The 23,376-nt window shown below is 42.8% G+C and overlaps 1 non-coding gene across 1 annotated transcript; it reads left to right on the top strand.

Annotated features, from left to right (window-relative positions):
• The first annotated feature begins 2,851 nt into the window (after positions 1-2,851).
• LOC126032691 (small nucleolar RNA SNORA51) lies at positions 2,852-2,985 on the top strand. Its single transcript, XR_007503914.1, has one exon. It is a non-coding gene; the product is annotated as a small nucleolar RNA SNORA51 (small nucleolar RNA).
• Positions 2,986-23,376: the final 20,391 nt, after the last annotated feature.

Below are 23,376 nucleotides of genomic sequence, written 5' to 3'. Positions count from 1 at the left end.
AAGGTGTTCCAACAATATGAAAACAATAATTAACAGTATTATACGACTAGAGAGGTAGTAAAGCAGGCAAGGTGCTTGCCTTGTAAGTGACTCACAGAATTTGATTTCCTAGCACCCTATATGATCCCCTAAGCCCTGCCAGCTGTGATCTCTAAATTAGAGCCAGGAGTAAGCTCTGAGCACCCCTAGTGTGAACCCCCGCCACAAAATCAAAATATTGTGAATTTAGGTATCACAATAAAAATAATAAATAAAATAATAATTAAAAATAAATAAAGATGCCAGGAAGGTGGCGCTAGAGGTAAGATGTCTGCCTTGCAAGCGCTAGCATAGGTTATATATAGCATGGTTATATCCCCTGCTGTCCCATATGGTCCCCCCAAGCCAAGGGCGATTTCTGAGCACATAGCCAGGAGTAACCCCTGAGTGTCAAATGGGTGTGCCCCAAAGACCAAAAAAAAAATAATAATAATTAAAAAATTTTAGGGGCCAGAGAGATAGCACAGCAGTAGTGCATTTGTCTTGCATGCAACCTATCCAGGACAGATGGTGGTTCGAATCCCAGCATCCCATATAGTCCCCCAAGCCTGCCGGGAGCGATTTCTGAGCACAGAGCCAGCAGTAACCCCAGAGTGCTGCTGGGTATGACCCAGGCCCCTCCCCAAATAATTATAAAAGTATTTTAAAAGATATATGCAATAATCACACTTTTGTTTTGTTTTGTTTTTCGGGCCACACCTGTTTGATGCTCAGGGGTTACTCCTGGCTAAGCGCTCAGAAATTGCCTCTGGCTTGGGGGGACCCTATGGGACACCGGGGGATCGAACTGTGGTCCTTCCTTGGCTAGCGCTTGCAAGGCAGACACCCTACCTCTAGCACTACCTCGCCAGCCCCCGATCATACTTTTAATTTACTTGTGCTTGTTGTTTTTGTTTGGGGACCACACTCAGCAATGGTAAGGGGTAATTCCTGGTTCTGCATTCACAAATTATTCCTGGTGGTACCTGAAAGACTGTATGGATTGCTGGGGATTAAACTGGGGTTGGATGCATGCAAGTCAAGCATCTTACCTGTTGTAATAACTTGCCAGCCCCACATAATTTTCATTAAAAACACAGATTCTAACCCAATCATGTAAATGGAAATTGATTTATTGTGAGAAAAATGATTAGGCTATAACTACAGAATATTTATAATATACATTTATATTTATATATATTATTTTTTTCTAATGGGTAAGCCCACTTGGTGGTACTTAGCACTTACTACTGGCATAGGAGTCACTCCTGGCAGGCTGTGTAGACCATCTGTGGTCCCAGGGCTCAAATCTGGGTCAACAGCATATAAGACAGGTGCCCTCTGGTTGGTCTATCTCTCCAGTCCTATGTTTTTTCTTTTCTTTGTGTTATCAGGAATTGAAACCCAGGGTTTTGTACAGGTAAATCATGTGAAAGCTCCTATCTTTTTACTTTCTTCAGATTAAAATATATTTTGAAATTAATAGTTCCATAAAAGGTTTGTGGACCTCTTATGACTTTACTTAGTTCTTTAGAATCTCAGACCACACAACTTCACAATATTCAGCCAGTGAGCATATTCGTGTGTGTAAACTCTACAATCTAAGAAACTTGTCTTCAGTGGAATGGAGACCTGCTGGAGTTGTAAGAGAAGCCCTTTTGCATTTGTGAAGAAACTCCTGGGGCCAGAGAGATAGCATGGAGGTAAGGCGGTTGCCTTTCATGCAGAAGGTCATCAGTTTGAATCCCAGAGTCCCATATGTTCCCCCGCGCCTGCCAGGAGCAATTTCTGAGCACAGAGCCAGGAGTAACCCCTGAGCACTGCCGGTATGACCCAAAAACCACACACACAAAAAAAAAAAAAAAAGAAAGAAAGAAAGAAAGAAACTCCTGTATGCTTGAACAACTTACTTGTGACAATTCAATGCAGCAATTATGTGGAAACTGAGCTTAACCTGAGGACAATACTAGGAGGCAGTGTTTGTCCAAGCAGCAACACAAACTGAGAAAATTAGCATTTCTCTCTTTTTTGTTTGTTTGTTTTTAGATCACATTCAGTGATGTTCAGGGCTTATTCTTAGATCTGCACTAAGGTATCACTCCCGTCTGGGTGTGGGGGACCATTTGGGGATCAAACCTGAGTCAGGATTGTACAAGGTAATTGCCCTACCTATTTCGCTCTGGCCACCAAATCAGTAATTCTTTTTTGTTTGTTTGTTTTTGGTTTTTTGGGGGCCACATCTGGCAGCTCTCAGGGGTTACTTCTGGCTCCATGCTCAGAAATCACACCTACAGGCTCAGCGCACTATATGGGATACTGGGGAACAAACCCAGTTGGCTGCATGAAAGGCAAATGCCCTACTCACTGTGCTAAAGGCTTATTGGGGTTGTTGTTATTATTATTATTATTATTATTATTATTATTATTATTTTGTTTTTGGGGGGTCACACCCAGTGACATTCAGGGGTTACTCCTGGCTATGCGCTCAGAAATCCCTCCTGGCTTGGAGGACCATATGGGATGCCAGGGGATCAAACCATGGTCTGTCCTAGGCTAGTGCTTGCAAGGCAGACACCTTACCTCTAGCGCCACCACTCCGGTAGGGTTATTTTTTGACTCAAGATAAAATAACTAGTGCAGTCACAGAAATAATTACACTGAGAACTATCATAACAAAATGTGACTGAATGAGGGAAGTAGAAAGCCTGTCTAGAGTACAGGCCGATGTGGGGTGTGGAGGAAGGACACTTGGGATATTGGTCATGGGAATGTTGCACTGGTGAAGGATTTTATAGATATACATATATATTAAAAAATTAAAAAAAAAAGAAAAGGCCTCCCATTTCTTACCACAGGCTGTATTCTTTACACAGACTGTATAGAAAGAGGAGGTACAGTAAATGTACCCCATATACACCTCAACCCAGGCCCTTTGCCTGGTCTGTATTGTGAATTGTTGGGACAAAGAAAAGGATAAAAAAAAACTATGGACAGGAATCGAGGAAGAAGACTAAATATAAATAAGAAGCTAAATCAGGCTTTAGCTATAGAAATCCCGTGCAATGACTTTTTTCAATAATGACAAGGGGGGAAATGTGTGCTATTGAGGAACATTTGTTGTGTCTACTATAAGAATGCCAAGGCTGTATGCTTATCTGAAACATCACCAACTTATGATTTGCCAATAGTTTTCTTATGTATGCCTCTTGAACCTACGTCGTTTATTGGGCAATGCATTTTTTGCGTAGTTATTGTAAAGCTACAACTGGCCTTAAAAAGGAATGCAAAGTCTTTTAAGTAAGCAATTAGAATATTATTATAAACAAAAACAAGTGGTTGGAGTGATAATACAGTGATTAGGACATTTCTCTTGCACAAAACCTACCCAGGTTCCATCATCGACTCCAATATTGTTCCCCTGGGCACTGCCAAGAGTAATTCCTGAGTGTAAAGCCAGAAGTAACCCCTGAGCATTACTGGGTATGGCCCCAAAAGAAAAAAAAACAAAACAGAACCAAAAAACCCCCAAATCAACTGTTTGGAGAGATTGTATACGAGTTACAAAGGGCTGATCGGGTTCAATTCCCAGTACTGCATATGGTCTCCTGAGCACTACCATGTGTGACTGCAATTCCTCACCCCACTCCCCCAACCAATACCAGATTGGTCTCAGGCCTGTAGTTTGGAAGGTGTGAGAATGTCTTTCTTGAGAATGACATTCTTTTGGACTGCTCTGTTGGGTGGTTTTGGTTTGGAAGTCATGCCCTGTCGTTAGTATTAGGTGGAGAGGGCTGCTCTATTGAGACCACACTTAGCAGTAAGAATGAGTCACAGCCATCTTCCTCCTCATCAGTGTTCTACAAAAATCCCTGGTGACATGCCTTGCTCCACCAATTATGTGTATGGGATGTGTGATTGCATATATTCATTGTATGTTCCTCACCCATACACGCCCATCTTCTAAGAAACACCATTTTACTGGAAAGTTGCTAAATATGTTTAGGATATTATCAGTGCTTCTGTTGTAAGTATCAAACTTATCTGTTGTAAGTATCAAACCATCATCAAACCAGATGCCATTTCCTCTCTGAAACGCTTTCGCCTATGATGGGCAGACAAGGTTCAGTGTTCCCTACTAAGTTATTTTCTTACCAACAAAAGTCCTAGTTTTGTTGTTGTTGTTGTTATGGTTTTTGTGTTTTGGATCACACCCACCCATGCTCAGGAATCACTCCTGGCAGGCTTTGGGGACCATATGGGATACCAGGGATTGAAGCAGATTAGCCTCATGCAAGGCAAATGCCCTACCCACTGTATTATCATCCAGTCCCACTCCCTTGTTTTCTATTTCAGCCATTGTGTTTGGAAGGCTGACAATACTATGAACAAGGTTTATTAATAAATTAAATAATCTAGATAAGAGACAAAACTTAGGCCAGAGCAATAAAAGGATAGTGGGTAGGGCGTTTGCCTTGCATGAAGCTGACCTGGTTCAATCCACAGCATCTGATGTAGTCCCCAGAACCCATCAGGAGTGATTCCTGAAAACCACCAGGTTTGGCCCAGAAAAAGAGGGGAAAAAAGATGAAATAAAAAAAGATGAGGGATGGGGCCGGTGAGGTGGTGCTAGAGGTAAGGTGTCTGCCTTGTAAGCGCTAGCCAAGGAAAGGACCATGGTTCTATCCTCCAGCGTTCCATATGGTCCCTGCAAGCCAGGGGCAATTTCTGAGTGTGTAGCCAGAAATGAGCATCAAACGGGTGTGGCCCGAAAAACCAAAAAAAAAAAAAAAAAAAAAAAAGATAAGGGTTAATGTAGCAAATATGTGATTGGAGAGCTGTATCTAAGAAAATTATTGTCGGTACAGCCACAGATGGACAGAAATGTGAAAAACAGGAAGATTAGAAAATGTGGAGGGGGGGCCGGGCGGTGGCGCTGGAGGTAAGGTGCCTGCCTTGCCTGAGCTTGCCTAGGACGGACCGCGGTTCTATCCCCCGGTGTCCCATATGGTCCCCCAAGAAGCCAGGAGCAACTTCTGAGTGCATAGCCAGGAGTAACCCCTGAGAGTCACAGGGTGTGGCCCAAAAACCAAAAAAAAAAAAAAGAAAAGAAAATGTGGAGGGAAAAAAAAAAGAAAATGTGGAGGGGAACCAGGGCACCACATGCACCCCAATTTTTTGGGGGTGGCCCTGGTAGTCCTATTTTAGCTGGCTGAGTATTGCCAGAGTCTCCTGGATCTCTCATGGATGTAGAGAGGAGCTTGGATTTTGAGGGCTAATAGATTCTCCTTTTCTACACCACCCCCAACCCCATCTGTATTTTATCTCTCTTCTCACTAAGCCCAGGCTGTTTGGGCCTAAATGGTCTTTGTTCTTCTTTTATTTTATTTTTTGTTTTTTGGGGTTTTTTGCGGGGGGTCATACCCGGAAGCGCTCAGGGGTTACTCCTAGCTCTATGCTCAGAAATCACTCCTGTCAGGTTCAGGGGACCATATGGGATGCCGGGATTCGAACCACTGACCTGCATGAAAGGCAAATGCCTTACCTCCATGCTATCTCTCCGCCCCCCCTTTTTTTTTATAGGTAATACTTTTTTTATTATCTCCCTTATCAGCACTAACAGAGGGAGCCAAAATGTGAACATAAATTGTTGCTGCAGCATATGACCTCTGATAAATTGTTTAATCTTATTACTTCAGTTTCATCAGCTGCAAGACAGAGATTTTAATACAAGGCACCTCAGACATTGTTGTAAAGATTAAATGAGATTTTGAAAAAACAAAACAAAACAAAAAATCCAAACCAGTAGTGATGGATCAGGAAGGTAGAGTACTTGCTTGGTGGTTGTGAGGGCTTGATTGAACCAGAGCACTGGGGAAAGAAAAAATGAAACCAAACTAACAAAAAAGCCATAGAACTTAAGGCATGTAGAAAACTGGCAAGTAGGAAGTGCTTAGTAACAAGAGCTGTTACTCTTGGCATAAGGTGACCTTATGTATTTTAGCTGCACATTATTTTGTTTTTGTTTTGAAAATGCTCAGGGGGTTATTCCTGGCTCTGCACTTAGGAATCACTCCTGATGATGCTCCGGGTACTTTATGGAGTGCTGGCGCTCGAACCTGGGTCAGTGCCCAATCCATTGTATTATCACTCCAGCCCTACATTGTTTTTATCTTTCTTCAATTGTGGCAAGTTTATAATGTGTAGTAATTATAATGTGGAGTTAAAGATGGAGCCAAAGGGGGCTGGAGAGATAGCATGGAGGTCAGGTGTTTGCCGTTCATGCAGAAGGACGGTGGTTCGAGTCCCGGCATCCCATATGGCCCCCTGTGCCTGCCAGGAGCAATTTCTGAGTGTAGAGCCAGGAGTAACCCCTGAGCGCTGCCGGGTGTGACCCAAAAACCAAAAAAAAAAAAAAAAAAAAAAAAAAAAAGATGGAGCCAAAGTGATAGTACAGTGGGTAGGGTGCTTACCTTTGCCTTATATATAGTTGGCCCAGGCTCTATAACAAACACCCCATAAGATCCTCTGAGCACCACAAGGACTGAGTGCAGAGTCAGAAATAATCTCTGAGCATCAATGGGTGTGGTCTAAAAAGCAAGAATAACAACAACAAAAGTGGAGTAAAAGCAAAAAAATTAAGCCCAACAAACCAAAATTTGGTCCAGGCTGTGCCTGTCACTTTTGGGGAAGGAGATGGTGGTTGGGCCATACCTGGTGATGCTTAAGAGTTACTCCTGCCTCTGCACTCAGGAATTACTTTTGGCAGTGCTCAGGGTATCATATGGGATGTGGGGTTGAGAACGAATTGGCTGCATGCAAGTGTCCTGCCCACTACTGTTTTCTGGTGCTGTTAATTTCTTTTTTTTTTTTTTTTTTTGGTTTTTGGGCCACACCCGGTAACGCTCAGGGGTTACTCCTGGCTATGCGCTCAGAAGTCGCTCCTGGCTTGGGGGACCATATGGGACGCCGGGGGATCGAACCGCGGTCCGTCTCCTAGGCTAGCGCAGGTAAGGCAGGCACCTTACCTCCAGCGCCACCGCCCGGCCCCTGTTAATTTCTTTTTATGTGGACTTTTCACCTATGAAAGCATAGGAAGGAAGGAAGAAAGGAAAGAAGGAAGGAAGGAAGGAGGGAGGGAAGAAGGGAGGGAGAGAAACAATAAAATCAAAACGGTAGAGATGAGATGAAACTTGGGCATATCTCCATTGGCTTAAGACTTTGTCCCATGTAGAATAACAGTTTGTTATTCTAATATGAGTGATGGTATGGGATAGAGCTACCATGACAATCATAGTGAGTGAGAGAAATAAAATACCTGTTTCGAATACAGGCAAGGGGTGGGGGAGGAGAGAGTTGGGGGGCATTGGTGATGGGAATTTTGCACTGGTGAAGGTGGGTGTTCTTTCTTACAACTAAAACTCAACTACAAACATGTTTGTAATCATGGTGCTTAAATAAAGATATTTAAAAAAAAACAGAATAAAAAGTTTTTTACCTTGCTGATGTCATTTGTATTCATGTTCAAATACTAAGCATAAGAGAACCAGATGTGGAATTATTCCAAAACATTGTACAATGAGAAGTGAAGCATGTGACATTTTATGCTCTTTACACTTTGACTTTGATTGCTGGCACAAATGAACTCTTATCTCTCCAGGTAATAAAATGACTATATTAGTCAGCAAAACATCTTATAAAAGAGGTCAAACTCTTATGAAACCAGTTCCCAGTTTTACAGCATAGCAGATTCTGGTAGTAGGCCCCTGGTTGGTATACAATAAGCTCGTTTTTTATTATTCATACAATAAAATTTTACCAGGTGTGTGTTTGGTTCAAGGCTCGGAGTGAAGCAATATTTCATAACACATTGACATGCAAGACTTATTTGCTGCCTTCACAAATTCTAGTCACAACACTACAAGATTTGCAGCTTCTCCGATGGGAGATGCTTAAATCAGTTCTAGCTTTCTTTGTGATTCATCCTCTATGCCTTTTCACTTACCAGTTCGTCTTCCAAGTTCCTTTCCTCTCAAACTTTCCACCATCAATCTCTATATGAAGCTTTTACTTTTCTTTTTTCCTTGGATTTTTGGACCGTACATGGTGATACATATGTACATCAGGGGTCCATATGCAGAGCCAAGGTTCAAACCAGGATTAGCTGTATGCAAGGCAAGCACCTTTACCTCTATACTTTCTCTCCAGTCCTGGGACCCTACCGTTTTCTTTCCATTTTCATACTGATCTTTTCCATTAGCTGTAAAGCTTAATATTTCTCGGATATGACTTTGAAAATGTCATTTATATACTCTAAATTTATAATAGTTCTCACTCTCAAGAGGCCTAAACTCTTAGGGTTGTCATTCAAGGCTTCCAGTTTGTTACCAGGAGAATCCCCATTTCTGTTTCTATGTTATCACCAAGAATACAACCTTTGAGATAATTCTTTGAGTATCGAGTTCACAAGCAAATGTTTTGTGTATATCCTGCAGTGATGGAATCTAATAACTTTTATTATTTTTTTCCATCTTTCTTTTCCTCAAAACACTACGGTTTAGATGACGAGATAGTCTTTCCCTCCGTTGATTATTCATCAAATACTAGTGACATACAAAACATGACTCACAATCTATGACAGGCAGAATGTGCAAAATGATAGAAAGTATTTGCATTTGGGAGTTAAAAATCACTATGCTCAGGGCCGGAGAGATAGCATGGAGGTAAGGTGTTTGCCTTTCATGCAGAAGGTCATCGGTTCGAATCCCGGCGTCCCATATGGTCCCCCGTGCCTGCCAGGAGCAATTTCTGAGCATGGAGCCAGGAGTATCCCCTGAGCACTGCTGGGTATGACCCAAAAACCACACACACACAAAAATCACTATGCTCAAGTGATCAGGAGAGGCATCAATATACACTGTTATGTTAACTATGCCCAACTCAAGAAAAAAATTTGATAGTTTGTAACCACAAAGGAATACATAGAACCATCTGTTCACAATTGTGCACTTTCACAAAATGAGCAAAAATGGGGGCAGGAGCCATAGCACAGCTGGTAGGGCATTTGCCTTAAATATGACCAGGTTTCAATTTCAGACATCCCATAAGGTCCCCTGAGTCTTCCAGGAGTGATTTATTTATTTATTTATTATTTAGTTATTTATTTAGGTTTTTTGGCCACACCCAGTGACACTCGGAAATCACTCCTGGCAGGCTCGGGGGACCATATGGCATTCCGGAAATCGAAGTAGGGTCCATCTCGGGTCAGCCACTTGCAAGGCAAACACCCTACCTCTGTATTATCACTGGTATCTGGCCCAGGAGTGATTTTGGAGTGTAGAGCCAAGAGTAATCCCTGAATGCAAGCAGATATAGCCCAAAAAACAAGAAAGAAATAGCATGAAGGGCTGAAGCGCTGTGTCTACTGAGCTGAGTCCGACTGAATCCTCAGGCCCGCAAGGCTGGGCTGAGCACTCACAACCAATTTTGAATGAATTTAATCATTTCTATGCAAACTTTTGTGGTATTCCCTTCATTTACAAATTGTGTAACCACGCCTCCTTTCACACCCAGTGCTTTTCTGTCCTGAACCAGTAGGACTGTATTTGTTTGCAATCCATGGGGGCCCCTCCCAGTGATACTTAGCAACTCAGCTGTATTTGTGTGGGCCTGAGGGTTTGGTTGAAGGTGCTATCCTTCAGCCTGGGGGTGTTTGAATAATTCTCAGGATATTATTTTTACTGTGGGAAGGAAGCCCACACCTGCTTGTGCTTACAGTTTACTCCTTGGATCTGTGCTCAGAGATAGCCCTTATTGGGACTTGGAGGGAACTGTGCAAACCTGAATCAGCCACATGCAAGGCAAGCGTCCTCCTTGACGTCCTACCTCCGCAGCCCATTAGGAAATTTTACCTTTCGTACACATTGAACTCAGATGTTCAATGATTGTCATCATCTAATGATTCCTATCTATGAAGTCCCCAGAACACCACCATTTCATATCACTTTTCGTGACCATTTAGGCTCTGAAACATGCATCCTTTCTCTGGTGTGTTCCACTTCCTCTTTGCCAAACTTGGAGCCTGATCGCCCTCATGGGTGGCCACTGACTTCTACTGGAAGGAAGTGTCGTTCATTAGTCCCTTTCTGCAACTCTAATTTTCTTCTCAACTCTGTTATAAGCATGAGCAAGGGCAGAGGATGACATCAAGTATCAGACCTTCACTGGTGCTAGAATACTAAAAGTCAGGTTAGTAATTTTCTTCTCTTCAAGCTATATTTCAAAACTGGAAATATCCCAAAGACCCAGCATAGTAGAATGAAGAATTGTAGTTTTTATACAATGAAGCCTTACATAGATATAAAATTGAATAAGCCCCTAGTGCCTGAAAATCCTAGATGAATCTCACATAAATCATATTGAATGCTGGGTGCTGGGGCCAAAGAGATAGTATAGTAGGTATGGTACTTGCTTTGCATCTGGCCAGCTAAGTTTGATCCCCTGCATCCCACATGGTCCCCTGAGCACAGCCAAGAAGCTCAAGTGTGTGTGGCCCAAGAACAAAATAAAACAATAATAATATTGAATTCAAGGACCCCACCCACAGGAGTGACTCACTCACCTGAAGTTTATTATTTGTTTGTGTTTGAGCCACACCAGCAGTGGTCGGGGTTATCCCTTATGTGCTCAAAAATCACTTATGGCAGGGTCTGGGCACCATATGGGATGCCCAGGATTGAATCAAGTAGGGATTGAAGCACGTAGGGTTAGCCTACTTGCTATACTATTGCTCGGGTCCCTCATCTACAGTTTAAAAACAGAGGGGCCAGAGCAGTAGGGTGTTTGCTTTTCATGCAGATGACCTGGGACGGACAGGAATTCAATCCCTGGCATCCCATTAGATCCCCGAGCCTGCCAGGAGCGATTTCTGAGTGCAGAGCCAGGACTAACTCCTGAGCACCACTGGGTGAGGCTCCAAAACGAAAAATGAAAACAAAACACACCCAGAACTTACTGATGAAGATAAATATCAGGAGCAGGATCATCTGTGGAAGGAATAATGGAGCATAAGGGAGGCTGTTGGAATCTTGAAAATAAATTAGGTGTGTTCATTTTGAAAATCCATGTCGAGCTGTTGCACTCAATTTTGCTCTTGTTCTGTAGGTTCTGTTCAACTGAAAATTTACTTGAGAGATTTTACAGGTAGGGCCAGAGAGATACTCACTGGTACATGAGCTTTGCACTTGGAAGCCTGGATTTGCTCTCTAAGAACTGTATTGTTTTGCCATACAGAGCTGGGATTCCCCCTGAAAAAGCACCCTATGTCTGATGTAAACTCTCAATAATTAACCTTTTAGCCCATTTTTCTCAAAGATAAATTATTTCCTTGCCCCTGCTTACTTGACTGTGGGCTAATTAGATTAAATATTTACGTGAGAGCCAGAGAGATAGCACAGGGGTTAAGGCTCTTCCTTGTATATAGCTGATCTCAGTTGATCCCAACAGCCAATAGGATATCCCAAGCCCTGCCAGAAATGACCTCTGAACATAGAGCCAAGAGTACCACTAGGTGCGACCAGCAAGCCAAATCAAAATAGAACAGAATTTTTTTTTTGGGGGGGGTTGGGAGATCACACCCGGTAGTGCTCAGGTGTTACTCCTGGCTCTATGCTCAGAAATCGCCCCTGGCAGGCATGGGGGGGGGAGGGGGGGGCGACACCATGTGGGATTCCGGGATTCGAACCACCATCCTTTTGCATGAAAGGCAAACGCCTTACCTCCATGCTATCTCTCCGGCCCCAACAAGAGAATTTTAAAGTTAATAATTAGGTTACTCACCTATATCTAGTCACCTGTCTACGACTGTACCTATTTGGTAGTCTCTTAAACAGTGCCCAGTGACTCCAGCACCACTCCTTGTGTTCTGGACACTTGGGCCTGATGGGTCATGCTGTCTCCAGTGACGGATCCAACCTGGGTCCTTGTACTGATGAGGCAGAGGCACCGATGCTTTGAACTTTCTTGACCTTGTGAAGGTCATTCTTGATAACTGTCAGTGAACTTTATACTTGTATGAATTCTTTTTTAATTGGTCTCAGTTATATAAATCAAATTACATAGATCAAGGTGATCTGGCCATCCACATCTGGGTGCTTAACACATATACTCTGCCCATCACTAACTGCTTTTATCAGTCTCTCTCTCTCTCTCTCTCTCTCTCTCTCTCTCTCTCTCTCCCTCCCTCCCTTCTCTCTCCCACCCCTCTCTTCTCTCTGCTAAAGCCACTGTCTGTTCTCTCTTCCAGTCTACAAAGAACAGGGATAACTGAATTTTATCATTTCTCTTCTTTCGTTTTTGTTTTTTTTGTTTTGGGGCCACATCCGTTGACGCTCAGGGATTACTCCTGGCTATGCGCTCAGAAATTGCTCCTGGCTTGGGGGACCATATGGGATGCCGGGGGGATCAAACCTTGGTCCGTCCTAGACTAGCACTTGCAAGGCAGACAGAGGCCTTACCTCAAGCGCCACCGCTCCGGCCACTCTTTTCTTTCAAAGAGGGTCTAGTACTTGGCAAAGTCTGCATGTGTCTGTTTGATTGATCAATGCATTAGTTTAGCTGTTCTGCTATTTTATCTCCTCAACTTTACTTTCAAGTCAGAATTTTTTGAGGTGGGGGAGCATACCTAGCAGGAGCTGTATACCCAGCTCTGTTTTGGGGATTCATATGCAGGGAACTGGGGATCAACCCTGGGTCTCCCATATGCAAAGCCTGCTGAATTCTCTCAATAGTCCAAAAATGTCTGTATTTGAAAGATTATCTTTTCCCTAGCTCCCAAGCTCTTCCATCCTTACCCCAACCCGCACCCCCATACCGATCATCCACTGGTTATCTAACCAGACATAAATCTAACTACAATTCTGAGGAATTTTGTACTTGGAATGAAAAAGTCCCAAGTCAGTAGACTCGATATCCCAAATCAATAGTGAGTTTGTCAGGGTGGCCTAATTTTATTTTGTGAGCTCTTCCAGTGCCAGAGGGAAGTAAGTTTAGTGTCTGCCACAGATCTGCTGTGAAGATGGGACCGCTCTGATATGAAGGGAGGGTCCACACCCAGTGGTACTCTGAGGTTATTTCTGGCTCTGCACTTAAGGATCACTTCTGGTAGTGCTCAGAGAACCATATGGGATGCTGGGGATTAAACGCAGGTCAGCTGCATGCAAAGCAAAAACCCTACCCACTGCACTATCTCTCTGACTCCAGTCAGTGTTTGTTTGTTTGGCATTTGGGCCACACCCAGCAATGTCCAGGGGTAACTCTTGGCTCTGTACTCAGGAATTACTGCTGGCAGTGCTTGGAGACCCATACAGGATGCTGTGGATTAAACCCGGATTGGCTGCACGAAAGACAAGTGAGATGGTCAACAAGGAAAAGTTGCTTACTTCTCACAGTTCTCAAGCACAAGGATTAGAAATCTGCCAATAAATTGTCCTTGGGAGAAGATTCTTCTGTAAGAGCCTCCAGCGAGGCATCCAGCTGGATCTTCAGCTTTGATCTGGCCCCTGATACCTTGTCCATTCCCAAGCAGGCAAACTCTAGTTCTCCCAGATTCCTGGCTTTCTCAACTGAGATAATAAGCAGTGTTACTTTAGGTGCTAGATTGATGTTCATTTGTCTCTCAGCAATAAAAGAGAAATGCACCTGTCCTCCACTTTCATAACCTGACTCTCAAGTCTAAACCCTGGGAACTTGATGATGCTTGTAATATCCATTTAGATGCCAATATCCTGTCCAGTGACCTCGTCTTCCCCTTTGAGACCTTCAGCCTACAGTGACCCACTATAAATTCTCTTGTTCCCTGTCAAGGCTGCACTTTCCTTTGATTACTCACCCCACCCACTCATGTAGTTAGTTCAGGTTTTATTGCCTTACCTACCCAACAACACCCTCCTGGAATTTTAGGGGGGGGGTGTTTTGCGGCAGCTCCAAATGGAGTGCACACTCAGTGATGCTTAGAGCTCCTCTCGTCTGCACTCATGGATCACTCCTGGTCGTGATTGGGATACTCTGTGTGGTTTTGGGTTTGAACCCAGAAATGTTGCATGTAAGGCAGACATCCTACCCTCTGTACTCTCTTTCCCCTTCCTGGAGTTTATCTAAATTTCTCCCTGTGCTTATTTGTGAATGGGAAGGCTATACAACCATTTGTGCCAGGAAAGTTCTAGAATCTAATCTTCGAGATCTTTGGTATTGCTATACCATCTTTCTCTAGTTTTTTCAGAATTATGAAGAAAAAAATATGTCTGCTGGTTTAGGTACAATGGAGTAGACCAGGAACTGAAAGGTTACAGAAAGTAAATGTAAGGTTTATATTGCTATTTTCTTTTATTTGTTTTTGTTTGCTTGTTTGTTCTTAGTCCACACCCTAGGTGCATAGGGCTTGATTCTGGCCTTGCACTCAGGAATTATTTTTGGCAGTGCTCAAGGTTGGCTGTATACAGGCAAATACCCTACTTGCTTGTACTGCAGCCCTTATTGCTTAAAAGGAAGATATAATGGAAGAACTACTATGAGGTCACATGATTTTAAGAAAGACACATGAGTGGGCCCGGAGAGATAGCACAGCGGTGTTTGCTTTGCAAGCAGCCGATCTAGGACCAAAGGTGGTTGGTTTGAATCCCGGTGTCCCATATGGTCCCCTTGCCTGCCAGGAGCTATTTCTGAGCAGACAGCCAGGAGTAACTCCTGAGCACCGCCGGGAGTGGCCCAAAAACCAAAGAAAAAGAAAGACACATGAGGAGCCAGAGAGATAGCATAGAGGTAAGGCGTTTGCCTCACATGCAGAATGACGGTGGTTCGAAATCCGGTATCCCATATGGTCCCCCGAGCCTGCCAGGAGCGATTTCTGAGCTTGGAGCCAGGAGTAACCCCTGAGCTCTGCCGGGTGTGACCCAAAAACCAAAAAGAGGGCCCAAAGAGATGAGGCGTTTGCCTTTCATGCAGAAGTTCATTAGTTCAAATCCCGGCATCCTATATGGTCCCCTGAGCCTGCCAGGAGCAATTTCTGAGTAACCCCTGAGCACTGCTGGGTGTGACCCCCCAAAAAACCCCAAAAAATTAAAAAAAAAAAAAAAAGAAAGACACATGAACTTTTAGGAAAACAGAAGAAACAATGTCTGATTTGTTACATGTCAGCCCTTGATGGGGGTTGACTGATGGAGGGATGGAGGATGAGATCTCTCTCCTCCAGCTTGGACCACGATGTTCAGCTGGTGGTTCTGAGGTGAATGCGGCGGGTAGAAAGCTAACAGGTAGTCAGGCTTCAGAAGATATTAGCTTTATTCAGTGGATAAGGCTGAAGCCAAAAGCCCCAGAATCAGGCCCAGAAAAACCCCTTGCCTTCCACAGACCCTTGCTTTTATACATCAGAATCAGGTACCGCCCTAGGGTGGGAGCAGAATGCCAGGTCACACTCTAGGGTAGAGCACAATTATATTTTAGGGTAGGATCAGTATCATTATAATCTAATGGAAATGTTTACATACGTAACACTGATTATTATTTGCATTTTTGGGGGGAAGGGAGAATATGCTTTGACCCCTATACACTTTTTCTCACCCTGTTTTTTTTTTCTTGTTGCACCCCTTGACTTCTTTCCTTCTTTCTCTTTCTCAACTTCCTGTATTCTGGGGCCAAGGGTGATTGAGGTATTTTTCCTTGACTACATTGCAATTCCCTCATATATATACATATATACATAATATTATATAATAAATATATAATCAACTTAGGTTGATCCATATCTTAGCCAGAGTACTGAATGCTATAATGAATAATGGTATGCATATGTCCTTGTGAATGAAAATGTTTGTATCCCAATGGTAAATACCAGGAATGGGATTTCTGCATCACATGGTGATTCAATTTTACTTTACTGATACCTTTTCATATTGTTTTCCATAAGAGTTGAACCAGACAACATTCTCACTAAGAGTGGATGGGAGTTCTTTTTTTTTACCACATCCCTGTCAACCCAGATTGTTCCTAGTATTTTTTTGCTTTTGTTTTTGGGCCACACCTAGTGAAGCTCAGGGGTTACTCCTGGTTATGCACTCAGAAATCACTCCTGGTTTGGGAGACCATATGGGACACCGGGGGATCGAACCGCAGTCCATCCTAGGTCAGGTGTGTGCAAGGCAAATGCCCTACCACCATGCCACCGTTCTGGCCCCTGTTTTTTGATATGTAACATTCTGGCCTCTCTTAACTTAAACCAAAAAATGTTTTTTTGGAGCTCCAACATAATCATTAGTTAAACCCCTTTTCTCCTCTTTCTTCTATAGTGAAATCTTGGGAAAATTTGTTTTTCCTCTTCCATTCCTTTGCTTGTATTTGTTCAAGTCATGAATTCCAGATACATAGAAGATCTGTGTCAGTGAGCTGTGTGAGCAGAGCTATGGAGGACTGTCATCCATTTAGTCTACCACACAGTTTCATTTGCTCTACTATGGAGTGATCATGGGAATGACCTCCAAACCCCATTATAGATGACATATATGTGATTTAGTAATGAGTTCTTTCCGAAAGCTGGACTTACTAGGGTGAAATGGACTCTGGGAAGCTCACCGCATAGGGTAAGAACGGAGAAATGTCCATTATCCGTGGGCTGGAGAGACAGTGCTTGACTTGCATACAGCTGACCTGGCTTCAATCCCCAACATCCCATGTAGTCCCCTGAGCACCACCAGGAGTAATTCCTCAGTGTAGACTCATGAGTAATCCCTGAGCATCCAACATGGAGAGGGGAGAGAGAGAGGGCGAGAGGAGGAGGGAGGGAGGAAAGGTGGAAGGAGGGAGAGGGTAGGACAGAGAGAGAGAGAGAGAGAGAGAGAGAGAGAGAGAGAGAGAGAGAGAGAGAGAGAGAGAGATGTCCATTTTGTCCTTGTCCTTGGGCCAAGCAGACTCACAGAACATTCAGAGCAGCCTGCAGGTGGCATTACAGATCCAATAGAAAGATGAATGCAGCTTCTCGAAAACCCAGATGAGAGCTTTGACAGTGTTTGACATGCCTGATTCATAGGTGTTCCATATTCCTACTTGAAAAAAAAAAAACTACTTTAATTTGGCTTTGGGTGCTGGTTGTATACTCAGGTATAGCCTCTATTGCGATTAGGTCACTTTGCCTTTTGCCTGAGTCTACTTTTGGCATTTCTTACTGCACAGTACCTGTGAGAAACTCGTGCAAGTAAGCTGTTCACTGCTATCGTGATTAGAGAATTATGTTGGGTGGAACAATAGTACAGTAGGAAAGGTGCTTGCCTTGCCCATGGCTCACTGGGTTCGATCCCTTGCACCCCATATGGTCTTCTGAGCACTGCCAAGAGTGATTTCTGATCAGGAGTGGCCCAAATACACACACACACACACACACACACACACACACACACACACACTCTTCCCAGTTATTTTTTCAGATTTTTTTCTTTTAAAACAGGAGAGATAGTACACATGTAAAAAGACATACACACACACACACACACACACACACACACACACACACACACACACCCCTCCCAGTTACTTTTTTTAGTTTTTTTATTTTTCTTTTAAAGCAAGAGAAGGGGACAGGAGAGATAGTATATATGTAAGGCTTGCTTGAATGTGGTCAATGGGTTTAGTCCCCAGCATCCCATATGATCAACCGAGTCCACCTGGAGTAATACCTAAATGCAGACCCAGGAATAACCCTATAAACACTGCTGGAGGTATGGCAAAAAATAAAAATAAAAAAGACAAGGCCTGGTGCCAGAGAGATAGTACTTCCTGTAGGGCACTTTGGTTCCTAGCCCCCAAAATCATGGGACCTTGGAGGCTCCCGTAGCCTGGGTATTCCTAGAACCACAGGCTATGAGCAATAATACAGCATCTGCAAGCTCTTGTATTGAACAGGCAACAGGAGTGGGGGTGAGGGAGACCGGACTTTCTGAGCACAATTTAGGAGGCCCAACCCCACAAAACACATAAAACGTTTATCTTTATATAGTAAGTAAAAAATATAAACGAGGGATCAGTGACAGTAGAGCAGGTAGGGTGTTTGCCTTGTATGTGGCTGGCATGGGTTCAGTTCTATACTGTAACCCCTCCCTGAGCACTGCTGGGTATGACCCCTCCAAAAAATAAAGCATTAAAAAAATTATTTTTGTGATGCTGAAGATTGAATCCAGGGCCTCATATATGCAAGGCACATATTCTACTGCTGAGCTACATATCTGGCCTTAACAAGTTTTTATTTATTTATTTATTTATTTATTTATTTATTTATTTATTTATTTATTTATTTTTGGGTCAGACCTGATGGCACTCAGGAATTACTCCTAGCTCTGCACTCAGAAATCGCTCCTGGCTCGAGAGACTATATAGGATGATAGGAATCGAACCTGGGTCCATCCTGGGTCAGCCGTGTGCAAGGGCAGCCTACCACTGTGCTATCTATTGTTCCTGCCCCATTAACAAGCATTTAGAATTCTCTCTCTCTCTTTTTAGAATTTTCTTGTTCAGTTCTTCCTCATATGCAATTTATCAGAGTGCATGGAATGACATATAGCGACAAGGATGCTCTGAATAACAGAAAGATTGGCTCAAATACTTATGGGACATATAACAATAATAATAATAATAGCAGCTATCTATTGATTGCTAACCAATGATAAATATTGTTTTATGGTTTGAATATATTATCTCATTTGATTTTTAAGTTACCTTGAGAAACTGATATCTCTTGATTATAAGTAATCAGCTAAGTAAAAGATAAGTTCCAGTTTAGTTTTCCTAGGTTTTGAAAGAGCCAGGATTCTTTTTTAATATCTTTATTTAAACACCTTGATTCCAAATATGATTGTAGTTTGGTTTCAGTCATGTAAAGAACAGCCCCCTTCACCAATGCAACATTCCCATCAACAATGTCCCAAGTCTCCCTCCTCCCCACCCCATCCCCACCTGTACTTTAGACAGACTTTCTACTTCCCTCATTTATTCACTTCCTTATGATAGTTCTCAATGTAGTTATTTCTCTAACTGCACTTCACTCATCACTCTTTGTGGTGAGCTTCATGTCGTGAGCTGGACCTTGTCTCTGAGAATTAGTGCAAAAATGTCTTTTATTTTTCTTACAACCCACAAATGATTATTCTGTATTTATCTCTCCCCTCTGGCTTATTTCACTCATAGGAAAATTTCATGACTTCATCTCTCCTGACGGCTGCATAATATTCCATTGTGTATATGTACACAGTTTCTTTAGTCATTTATCTGTTGAAGGGCATCTTGGCTGTTTCTAGAGTCTGGCTATTGTAAATAGTGCTGCAATGAACTATAGGTGTGAGGAAGGGATTTTTGTATTGTATTTTGTTTTCCTAGGGTATATCCCTAGGAGTGGTATAGCTGGATTGTATGGGAGCTCAATTTCCTCCCTCAATTTGGAGGACTCTCCATATCATTTTCCATAAAGGTTGGACTAGATGGCATTCCCCAGCAGTGAATAAGAGTTCCTTTCTTCCACATCCCCACCAGCACTGCTTGTTCTCATTCTTTGTGATGTGCGCCAATCTCTGTGGTGTAAGGTGGTACCTTATAGTTGTTTTGATTTGCATCTCCCTGATGATTAGTAATGTGGAGCATTTTTTCATATGCCTTTTGGCCATTTGTATTTCTTCCTTGACAAAGGAAGTATCTGTTCATTTCTTCTCCCCATTTTTGATGGGATTAGGTGTTTTTATTTTCTTGTAAAGTTCTGTCAGTGTCTTGTATATTTTGAATATTAGCCCTTATCTGATGGGTATTGGGTGAATAGTTTCTCCCACTCAGTGGGTGGCTCTTGTATCTTGGGCACTATTTCCTTTGAGGTGCAGAAGCTTCTCAGCTTAATATATTCTCATCTGTTTATCTCTGCTTCCACTTGTTTGGAGAGTGCTGTTTTCTCCTTACAGATGCCTTTAGTCTCAATATCATGGAATGTTTTACCTACGTGTTGTTCTGTGTACCTTATAGTTTCAGGTCTGATACCAAGGTCTTTAATCCATTCGGATTTGGCCTTCGTACATGGTGTTAGCTGGGGGTCTGAGTTTGCTTTTTTTCCAAGTGGCTAACCAGTTGTGCCAACACCACTTGTTGAAGAGGCTTTCCTTGCTCCATTTAGGATTTCTTAGAGCCAGGATTCTAATATAGGCTGTGACTCCTTTTATCCCTGTACTTTTGAATTGTTGCTGGTATCTCAGCAAAGAGAGGGTATAAGGGAGGTCGAAAGAGTTGCTTCCACTTCTTTGATTCATCTCAGCCACCAGTGTTATCGGAAGTGCCTGCCTTGCATCAGGACTAGAAAAGTCTGCTGCAAGCATCTACATAGGCATAGGACTGTTCACTTCTCGCTAGCCCCATGAGGCAGCCATCAAGTTGTACCTGCAGTCCACTTGTTCCTGAAGTTCACTGTTTCTTCTCACTGTTCTTCGTGAGGGATGATCTGTAGCTGCCAATTTCTCAGAGAGTCATGGACTCAGACATGGGGCACTTGCCTTGCACTCAGCAACCTGGGTTTCATCTTGCAGCATCCCATATGGTTCCCTGAGCACCATTAGGAGTGCCAGAGCCTGAAGTAAACCCTGAGCATCGCTGGGAGTGGTTCTTCCTCTCTCTCTCTGATACAAAAGTATCTAAATGGGTCTTTTTTGTCTCAAATGGAGCAGGTGAAGGGAAGACTTGGGCAAAGTTTGTTTTGGGGGGAAAGCAGGCTGTAGCTCTGTGTGTTTAGCTACAAGAAATAATTTCTGTTTTTTCTTTTCCCCTTTCCACAGAGAAGCAAGATGAAAATACACAGGAGGGAAAATCCTGGGATTCTTTTTTCTAGAGATATAATACTATGAGTAAATAAAAAGCCTCAGTGGGGGGGAAAAAAAACAAGTAAATAAAATAAAAAGTACATCAAAAGGGGCCAGAGTGATAGTACAGGTCTTGCGAACATCCAACCCGGTTCAATCCCTGGCACCATAGACGGTCTTCAGAGCCTCCCAGGAGTATTCCCGAGTGTAGAGCCAGGAGTAAGCTCTGAACACTGTTGAGTGTGGCCCAAAAGAAAAATAAGTACATTAAAAGAAAAATAAACGCAAAATCCTTGGTCCCTTGTATTGAACTACCAGCTTTGGCCGAGTTTCCTCCCCTACTCCCTCTTCTCCCCACCTCAACATAAATTAAGCTGGGGAGCAGATCTGGATGCAGCTTTGCATTAAGGAACTCTGGGTTAGTCCTCGGCACCACATGATTCCCAAAGCATGTTGGGAGCAATGTCTGAACAATGAACTGAATGTAGCATAGCAGTTGAGCACCATTGCTCCATATCAAAGGGAAAAATAAACTGAAATAAAGATTGTGCGGCACTTTGCGGAATAGTTCAGTGTCTTCAAACACAAGCTTTGCAAGAATACTGTCACCAGCTCAATCTCTATAACAATAATCTCTTGCTATAATATAATATAATATAATATAATATAATATAATATAATATAATATAATATAATATAATATAATATAATATAATATAATATAATATAATATAATATAATATAATATAGCATAACATAACATAACATAATAATATAAATATAATATAGCATATCATAACATAATAATATAATATAATATTAATATAATATAATATAATATATATAATATAATATAATATAATATAATATAATATAATATAATCTCTTGCTAAGAATTCTTTGGGGGCGAGGTAGATACATACCCCTGTGCTCATTCAGGGAAGCATAGGTGATGCTGGGATTCAAACTAGGATGGTGACTGCAGCCACATTCATGAAGCAAGAGCTTTAACCTTTGTACCATCTCGCTGGCCCATGGCCAAGTATTTTTCTCGCAGTTCTGTCACTTTATAGTCTGATAGCCCTGGTGCCATGGTCATTAGCCAGGTCTGTGCCAGCACCACAGCTGAGGTGCGTAACCCTCGGCATTCACCATACCTGAGTACCACACCACTGAGTTGGGTCCCCTTGGAACATGCGTGGGTGTGACAGGCACGTGTGGCAGTGTGTCCCCCGATGAGCATGAGTACCATCACAACCATGGAAAGGAGTGTAAACCTCAGAGAGCAGCGTATTGAACCTCCACAGCCTGGGATAGGACCCCACGTGCAGACCCCACTCCACATCCTTATCATAAAATTGGAAATAATGACAGAAGTGGGGGTGAGAAGGAGGAATTAAATTTTTTTGAAATTTTCTATCTCTACAAAATACAAAAATGCAAAATTTGAACTATCTTTCAAATGAAGAAAACAGTAAAAAGTGTCAGATGGAGAAGCCTTGGATGAAGATCCCAGTGGCTGAGTCTATCATTACTGGGCAGAGTGACACAGAAAAAGGGAAGTTGGGTTACGAAGTGGAGGGCAGAGGGCAACAGTTAGAAACCAAAGCTCCCCCCACCCCAGCACTTGTGCTGACTTTGGACTTTGCATATCGGATGACTCGTATTAAATTAGGAGGAAGGTCATCTTGAATTTTTCCTAACAGCTTGAGATCTAAAACGCTCACACATTGACAGATAGTAGTAATCTGGTCCATAAAAAATAAGTTAAGACGACTTATTTATTTATTTTTTGGGCCACACCCAGCGGGGCTCAGGGTGACTCCTGGCTCTGCTCAGAAATCGTTCCTGACAGGCTTCGAGGACCACATGGGATGCCGGGAATCGAACCCATGTCTGTCCCTGGGTTGGCTGCATGCAAGGAAATGCGCTACTGTTATGCTATGACTCCAGCCCCCCATGTGTCTTTGTTTTGATGCTATTTGGGATGAGGTCTGACTTTCTATTGTGAAAATTAATTCATACAAACCCTGCCTTTGAAGGAGTATTCTCTATATTGTATTTACTCTATATCAATGTAAGATGTGTGTGTTTAATTCACTCTGGAGAGGCCATGTTCTCTTTTGAACATGTCTCTGTCTCTCTGCCTCTCCCCATCAGCCCACCAACCCAGATTTATTTTTTTTGGGGTGGGGGGAGAGGTCATAGCCAATGGCACTCGAGGTTACTCCTGACTCTGCCTTCAGAAATTGCCCCGGCAGGCCCAGGGGACCATATGGGATACCGGCATTTGAACCACAGCCTGTCCTAGATTGGCTGTGTGAAAGGCAAATACCTTATCGCTCTGCTTCTCTCCAGCCCACCAACCCAGATTTCTTTAAGTAAATGTATCTAAATACAACCACTTAATAAAAGCAAAACAAAACCTGACTTGTTTTTGGACCACATCTAGCAAGATTACACCTGGCTCTGTGCTCATGGAATGCCAGGGATT

The sequence above is a fragment of the Suncus etruscus genome, chromosome 16 (genome assembly GCF_024139225.1).
Source record: "Suncus etruscus isolate mSunEtr1 chromosome 16, mSunEtr1.pri.cur, whole genome shotgun sequence".
Taxonomy (NCBI): Eukaryota; Metazoa; Chordata; class Mammalia; order Eulipotyphla; family Soricidae; genus Suncus; species Suncus etruscus.
Note: the sequence above shows the minus strand (reverse complement) of the source record. Positions and strands in the feature narration are given on the sequence as shown.